The 6,924-nt window shown below is 51.3% G+C and overlaps 1 pseudogene; it reads right to left on the reverse strand.

Moving 5' to 3' along the window:
• Positions 1-2,719: 2,719 nt before the first annotated feature.
• LOC102427130 lies at positions 2,720-5,441 on the reverse strand (annotated as a pseudogene).
• Positions 5,442-6,924: the final 1,483 nt, after the last annotated feature.

Genomic DNA, 6,924 nt, shown 5'->3' on the forward strand with positions numbered 1-6,924 from the left:
CAACCTGATGTTGAGAAGTGCAACCTGTTCCTATTCTGCAAAGGATTGTAGGGAGCGGCTGTAGAGTCAAGCCTCGGACTGACCTGTGGCAGAACCACATACAAGTCCCAGCTTGGAGGGCAGAGCCCTTCTAGTATAATTAAGCTTGACCTTATAGTCCTCACTTGTTCCTAGGTACCTAATGGGCTGTGGGAGGTGCAGCAAGTGCTGCTAATACAAGGTGAAACTGGCAAGAAATATGTTGACCACTCCCCTTGTTTTGGTTTGTGTGCTCTGACTATAAATTAAAGCTTCGGCTTACAAGCTGTGTCACTGTTTCCTCATCCAGGCACAGTGATTCTACCTAGTCCCAACTGTATTCTCTTGTCTATTTTCTTTAATCCTTCACCGCCCCTCCTCAGGTTCACCCCTGGCCATGCTGAACACAGCTCATGTGGCGCCCGAACATGGGGCCTGAGTAAAGGGGAACTACAATTGTAAGGTGAAAGGATGATCCAGTGAAGCACTCACAGAAAATCCATGTAATGTAGGGAGCGAGGTTTTGTAGCAGCTGGGTGTAAAACATGGGAAATTCAGGATCTCAGGAAAGGGATCTCTAAAACAATGCTCAAAGAAGTGTAGTCAAATTCTTAAATTTCTTAAGTTGAGTCTAAGAACTGTAAAGCACAAAATGGAAGTCCTGATAGTGATGTTTAAAGCTAAGTCAGGGCATTTTGCTAAGGACTGTAAAGCTAAAAATGGAAGTCAGAAGGACTGAAATGTAAATAGTGAAAGTACTAACTGAGATATTGCTTAGAAGATACAGATTAAGTAGAAAACTAGAAGTAGAAGATAGCACAGGAACAAAAACAAGGAATAAATTAAATTTTTAATAATTTATGTGCTCATTGGCACTGGACCTCATGGTGCTTTGCAGGTTCAGCGAAAGTGTAAAATGTATAAAGTTTGCAAACCAGGGAAGCTTAAGCAAAGGCCAGCCAGGCCTAAGTATAATTAACAAACCATTATTTTCCCCACTTGAGGCAAAGCAGGAGGGGAAGGAAAAAATTTAAATTGGATATATTTGACAGCTTTTCCAAATGTAATATTTCAAGAATTTAGCTTTGTGACATCTCAAGGGCCCTGAGGTGACACAAAGATCTACTCTCTACAAAAACAAAAAGGGGGAGAAGGATGTTATGTGCTAAATTTTTGAATTACGATGCAGAGGGTTGTACAGCAGCCGAAAGGCATCGGACCTCTGCTGAGTTAGCCTGGTGGAAGGATGCACAAACCGGACAATGGTTTGGACCAGATCCAGTAATGATGTGGGGCAGAGGTTGTGTTTGTGTCTTTCCAGAAGGAGCAGTGCAGCCAATTTGGGTGCCAGAGCGTATTGTGCATCACCATGGTAGACCCAGAGAAGGTCCTGGTCCCTCCGTTCAAAAGACTGAGAGTTGCCCGGATGATAGCGATGCGGAAGAAAAAAATAACGATGTTACGCCAGGGGCTAAGGTGCCAACATGGGGTCAGTTGAAGAAGGTAAGGACTTGTTATGCCCAGATTTCAAGATCCCCCTAAAGATCCACCAGGGAGGGCCGATTCTGATGCTAAAGCATAGAGCCTTTATTCAAGCTCTCTTGGTCCCTCTGCCTCCATTACCGGCGCAGCGGTAGGATGTGAGAGAGCCTGGAGTCTCGAAAGAACAAAGATTTTATAGGGCTTGGGGTCGGGGGGTGAGGGCTCACTTGGACCCCTGATTTGGCTGATTCCGGTTGGTTGAGTGAGGGCCGGGGGCTAATGACGCAAGGGCAGGGTGCAGCTATGGTCAGGTTACACAAAGACGGGGTGGGGGGTGATCAGCATACTTTTGGCCTTGGGCTAGTTTCCCTTGCTTTCCCATTGGTTGAGATAAGGGCAGGCTGAGTAACTGATACATTCTATGGCTTTTTCTTGGAAGAGGAGTTAGGGACACAGCTATCAGTCCAGTTCTGTCCTTTCAGACTGAGGCCCAGCAGATGGTAGAAAAGCAAGGAGTGGAAGCTACTCTCTCAGCCCTGTTTCTTAATAGTGTTGTTGAGCTGCCAGTTTTCTGTAAAGTCTTGCGCAGCCAAATCTGAAGACTCTGAGTTTTGTCCTTGATATTCAAGTTTTATGTCTATTGTAGTAGCTTAAAAATTTTTAGAATTCCTAACTTTGGAATAATCCTTATGATTCCAAGTGATTATAATGAATAAAGTAAATGGAAGTAAATAAAAACAAAAAAGGGGGGGGGAGATGTAGGGAGTGGCTATAGGCTCAAGCCTCGGACTGACCTGTGGCAGAGCCACATACAAGTCCCAGGAGGGCTCTGCCCTTCAAGCACAATTAAGCTTGACCTTATAATCCTCCTTTGTTCCTAGGTACCTAATGGGCTGTGGAGGTCCAGCAAGTGCTGCCAAAACAAGGCTTAAGTAAGGAAATAGATTTGAAACTCGCAAGAACATTGTAAATATGTTGACCACTCCCCTTGCTTTACTTAGTTTGATCTGACTAGAAAATGAAGCTTCAGATTACAGGATGTGTCACTGTTTCCTCATCCAGGCAGTGATCCACCTTGTTCCAACTATTTTCTCTTGTCTGTCTTCTTTAATCCTTTACCGCCCCTCCTCAGGTTCACCCCTTGCAGTGCTGGACGTGGTTCAGGGAAACACAGGGCAGGGCCTTCAGTCATCCCCCACCCCCCGCCTCCCAGGACTCCTCACCTGGACCAGGTGACAGCCGGCTTCTCCTGCCAGCCGGGCATCAGCACCTGCTCAGCCATGGAGTGGATCTGCAGCCGGTAGCTGCGCTGGAGGCCCCAACGGTTCTCCTTGGGGCTGGTGAAGAGCAGGTACTTGGGCAGAGTCCGTCCAAAGCCAAAGGCCACCTGGCACTCGCGGGGGTACCCCGTCTGCTCTAGGGTTGGCTGGACCAGCCGGTGCTCCGGGCTCCAGGGGGTTGGTGATGTTTTCTAGCTTCATGCCCAGCATCTGAAAGCTATTCTAGGTGCCTGCGGGTGTGAAGGGAGATGCAGAATGAGGATCCAGCACCCAAAGTACCCCTCCCCCCATTTTACACTGGGTTCTCCACCCCAGACCACGTCCAACAGCAAACCATCAGGGGCGAGGGGGGGTGTTAGGGGTTCACATGGAGCCAGCTGAGGGGTGGGAGGAAGGGATTAAACACGAAAACCAACAGGGGAATCAGAGGACGATGCGGTAGGTCCCCGCAGCTGCGGTGGTTGCGGTGGGACTGTGAGCAGTTTCTTTGAGCCCTGGGTCCCAGGCTTTGGGCTGTCCTGCAGTCCCTGAGAGGGGCGGCTACCTTTCCCCAGGCGGGGGCTGTGTCCACCACTTGCTGTGCCCAGGGCGTGGGTGGAGGGGGCTGAGCCGGGTGGGGAGGGCGGGGTTAGGAAAGGGAGCCACCTGTCTGGTTCTGGGGGCGGTTCTGACTTGATGTCAGGCCACATCCTGCCACGAGGCCTATGCCGCGGTGACACCATCAACCCAGGAGACACAGTAAGTAACCCCAATGGTGCTGCGTCCACCTCCAGGTGCAAGGCAGCAGCGACCTTGCTAACATCGATGCATTGTCCTCTCTGCTAACCTGAGCGCAACTTTCCACCCAACCCACCGGACCCAGGGGTCAGCGCAGCCCCAGGGCAGGACAGAGTCCAGGCTGCCGCACCCCGGGCAGCACTGGGGCGCTGTTCACGTTCACCCCTTCCCGGGGCTCAGGACTCCAGCCCTACAAGCTCAGAGCAGGTGGGGTACGATCTCCTGATGGTTTGCCTCCGGGGTGCAGCATCGTCTCCCACAGAGGTCTGGCTTGGGGATGTTTGGCACCAGCGAGTCCTACCTGCCACGTCCAGGTCTACGTGGTAGTGCACCAGGTGAGTGTGCATGTTGCCTATCAAGTGCGTGTGCAGGCGTGTCCCGTAGCGCAACCCCTCGGGCGTGTAGAAGGTGGCGTGCACATAGCCAGTGGCGTGCATCTTGGCCTCCATCACCCCGTTGGGGTAGAAGATGAAGTCCCAAATGTAGTCATAGTTGTAGACCGTGGACGTCGTCCGCAGCACCAGCACCTGGCCCTGGAGCCCTGCATAAAAGTTGAAGCCACCGTTGAAGTCGGAGTTAAAGTGGCGCCGAAGGGGCACCCCCGTGGGCATCTCGAAGACACAGAGGGCTCGGGGGTAGTGGACAGGGTCGTCGGCATCTTAGTAATGAGGGGCATCCAGGAAGGTGGCTGTCTCTGGGCAGTTGATGCCAGGGGCCAACTCATGGGTGACAGTGCCCAAACCCCAGCCCACATCGATGTACTTGGTCTGCATGCCCACAGGTGTGTGGCCTCCATACAGCGACACTGCATCCTGGACACTCACCTCTTAGGCAATGCACTCCCCACCGAAATGCACGTTCAGCACCTGCAGCCCCGTGGAGGACCGCAGCCTGAAGGCGAAGCTCCAGCCCCCGTAGAGCACGGCGTTGCCCTCCAGCCTGTAGCGGGGGCCTTGGGGCTGGACCAGGTGGGGGCCCTTCACGGTCATGGGGCTGGGGAAGTGCCCGCGTGGCTTGTAGGACGAGAAGATGGGCGGCTCCTCCCTGCCCTTGGCCCCCTTGCCCTTGGGGAGCGGGTCCTCCAGCACCACCACGTCCACCTCTCCGGCATCGTACTTCCGGGCCAGCTCTTCTGGGCTTCGGTAGAACTTCCCATTGTACCAGACCTGCTCCACCGCCCAGTCCTGGGTGTTCATGCTGCTGTGGTCCAGGGGGAGCTCCAGGCCTGTGGGGTGCAAGAAGAAGCCTTCCACAAAGCGCTGCAAGATGAGCCAGGTGTGGCGCTCACCCGAGGCCAAGCCCTGAGGGGCCACGTCGGTGAAAGTCAGGCATCGGGTGTGACAGTCCTGGAAGGAGAAGCCCGTGGTGTCCAGGAAAAATCGGTGCAAGGGCCTGGTGGCCTCCTGCAGGGTTTGGTTCAGTAGGACATACTCCGCCGAGGACATGGGCCTGGAGTTCCAGGACATCTGATGCCCAGGCCTGGGGGGCAGGGGGCTCAGGTAGTGGGGCCATGGCAGGGGCCCCACGGCAAACTCAGTGATGTTGGGATGCCCTGGGCTCCGAAGAAGATGATGGCACGCGCCTCGCGAGCCGGCCGCCTCTGATCATGGTCCAGAAATTTCAGCACCTGCTGCTTCCTGGGAAGCAGCATCTCAATGAGGAACACGTAGTTCTTGGTGATGGTTGATCCTCGGGAGGGCTCCAGCCTCAGGTCCTTTCAGGACCAGAGAAAGCTACGCATGTCCTTCAGCTCCTCTGTGCTCAGGTCCGCGAACACCCCGGCCTGGCTGCACGGGTCTGTGGGGAATGATTGTCCATGGCCAGCGCCTGCAGCATCAGGACAGCAGCCATGGCCCAGCCGAGGGCCGGGCTCTCTCGCCTCATGGCTCTAGAATGTGGGAAACATGAACTTAGTTGTTTTATGGGAAGATATGGGTTTCCACTAGGCTGGCCCCATAGTTTCCTAATAGACACAGCCTCGTCCCTTGGCCGCCATGCCAGCCAGTGGCCATGCTGGCGTAGTGGGGGCCCCAGGTTGCTCAGACCTGTGCTTTTCATTGATTTTAATTCTACACTCTCCTCGCTTGTCTTTAAGCCTTGCTTAGTCCTGCAGATTTTCTTACCTATGTCAACTCTGCTTTTCCCTTATCTGTGCATTATCTCAGAAAGGCTGCACCTCTACTGCTGTGGGCTGAGACTAACAGTAGTTAGCTTATCAATGTGATATTCAACAGGGCTGAAAATCAGGATAATATTGCCCTGCTGTGGGCCAAATGGCTCAAGGCAATCCTTACCCTGATAATCCTGTTACTGTTTACCAAGCTTTACCTTTGATATGCCTTATGCATTCCTAAAGGGCAAATGTGTATTCAATTGAATAAAAGCAAATGGGACTGAGAAGTCAGAGAGCCTCTCCACTAGAGAAAGGTTTTCCGCCTGGCCCCCTATGCTTATAAATTCATATTTCTTGTCTAGTGTATTCGTTTGTGCACGGCCCCTTTTCCATATCCTGAACCCTAGCCGCAAATGGATGCGGCATTCACATCTGGTGCCTTGTAAGGGACCTGGAGAAGAAGATTCACCTGAGCGAAAAACTAAGAAAAAAGGAAATTCACCGGAAAGTTGGGAGGTTCACCGAAAAGGTGGGGAAATTCACTGTGCACAAAACCCATTGCAGCTTCAGAGTCACGAACCATAAGTGGACGAAGGAAGTCTTTTGTTTCAGCCAGGCTATAATGGGGAAGAAATTGAGTAAAAGGCAAAAACATCATTGTAAAGTTTTAGCTTGCATGGTCAAGGATAAAGAAATTAAGGTGTCAAAAGATACTCTCTTAAATCAGGCTCAAGGAAAACAAGTTTCCTTGTCATCTTTAAGTATGTGGGCTCTTGTTCGAACTGCATTATGCCCACTTCGTTTTGAGCATCAAAATTCTGTAATACCTAAAGCCCTGGATCCTCTGCCTCTAGTGTGGAAGGGGTCAAAAGCTAGAGAAAACGAGGCTAATTGTCATTTTACAAAAGGACTCTTTAATGCTTGGTCTGAAAATGACCATATGACACCTTGGGACAAGCATATTTTAGCTAAAATAATTTTAGAGGCCAGTCAGTAGTATGGAGAGTAGAATAGGATAAGATCCATGAAAGGAACTCTGACTTAGTAATTCTTGTCTATATGTTATGGGCGCTTGTCTGTTGATTGTTATCTGTCTCTGTTGTTTATTGTTAGTTTATTAAGCATGCCTTTAATTTAATTTAATAGAAAAGAAACAGTAGATGGACAGGCCATTACTAAATTTCCCCAAAGCAAACAGAAGGTGGGAACGGGGAGAGAAAGAATATAAGTGGAACACGTGGTCGATAACAGAGA

Source organism: Myotis lucifugus, unplaced genomic scaffold, assembly GCF_000147115.1.
Source record: "Myotis lucifugus unplaced genomic scaffold, Myoluc2.0 scaffold_3262, whole genome shotgun sequence".
In the NCBI taxonomy this organism is placed as follows: domain Eukaryota; kingdom Metazoa; phylum Chordata; class Mammalia; order Chiroptera; family Vespertilionidae; genus Myotis; species Myotis lucifugus.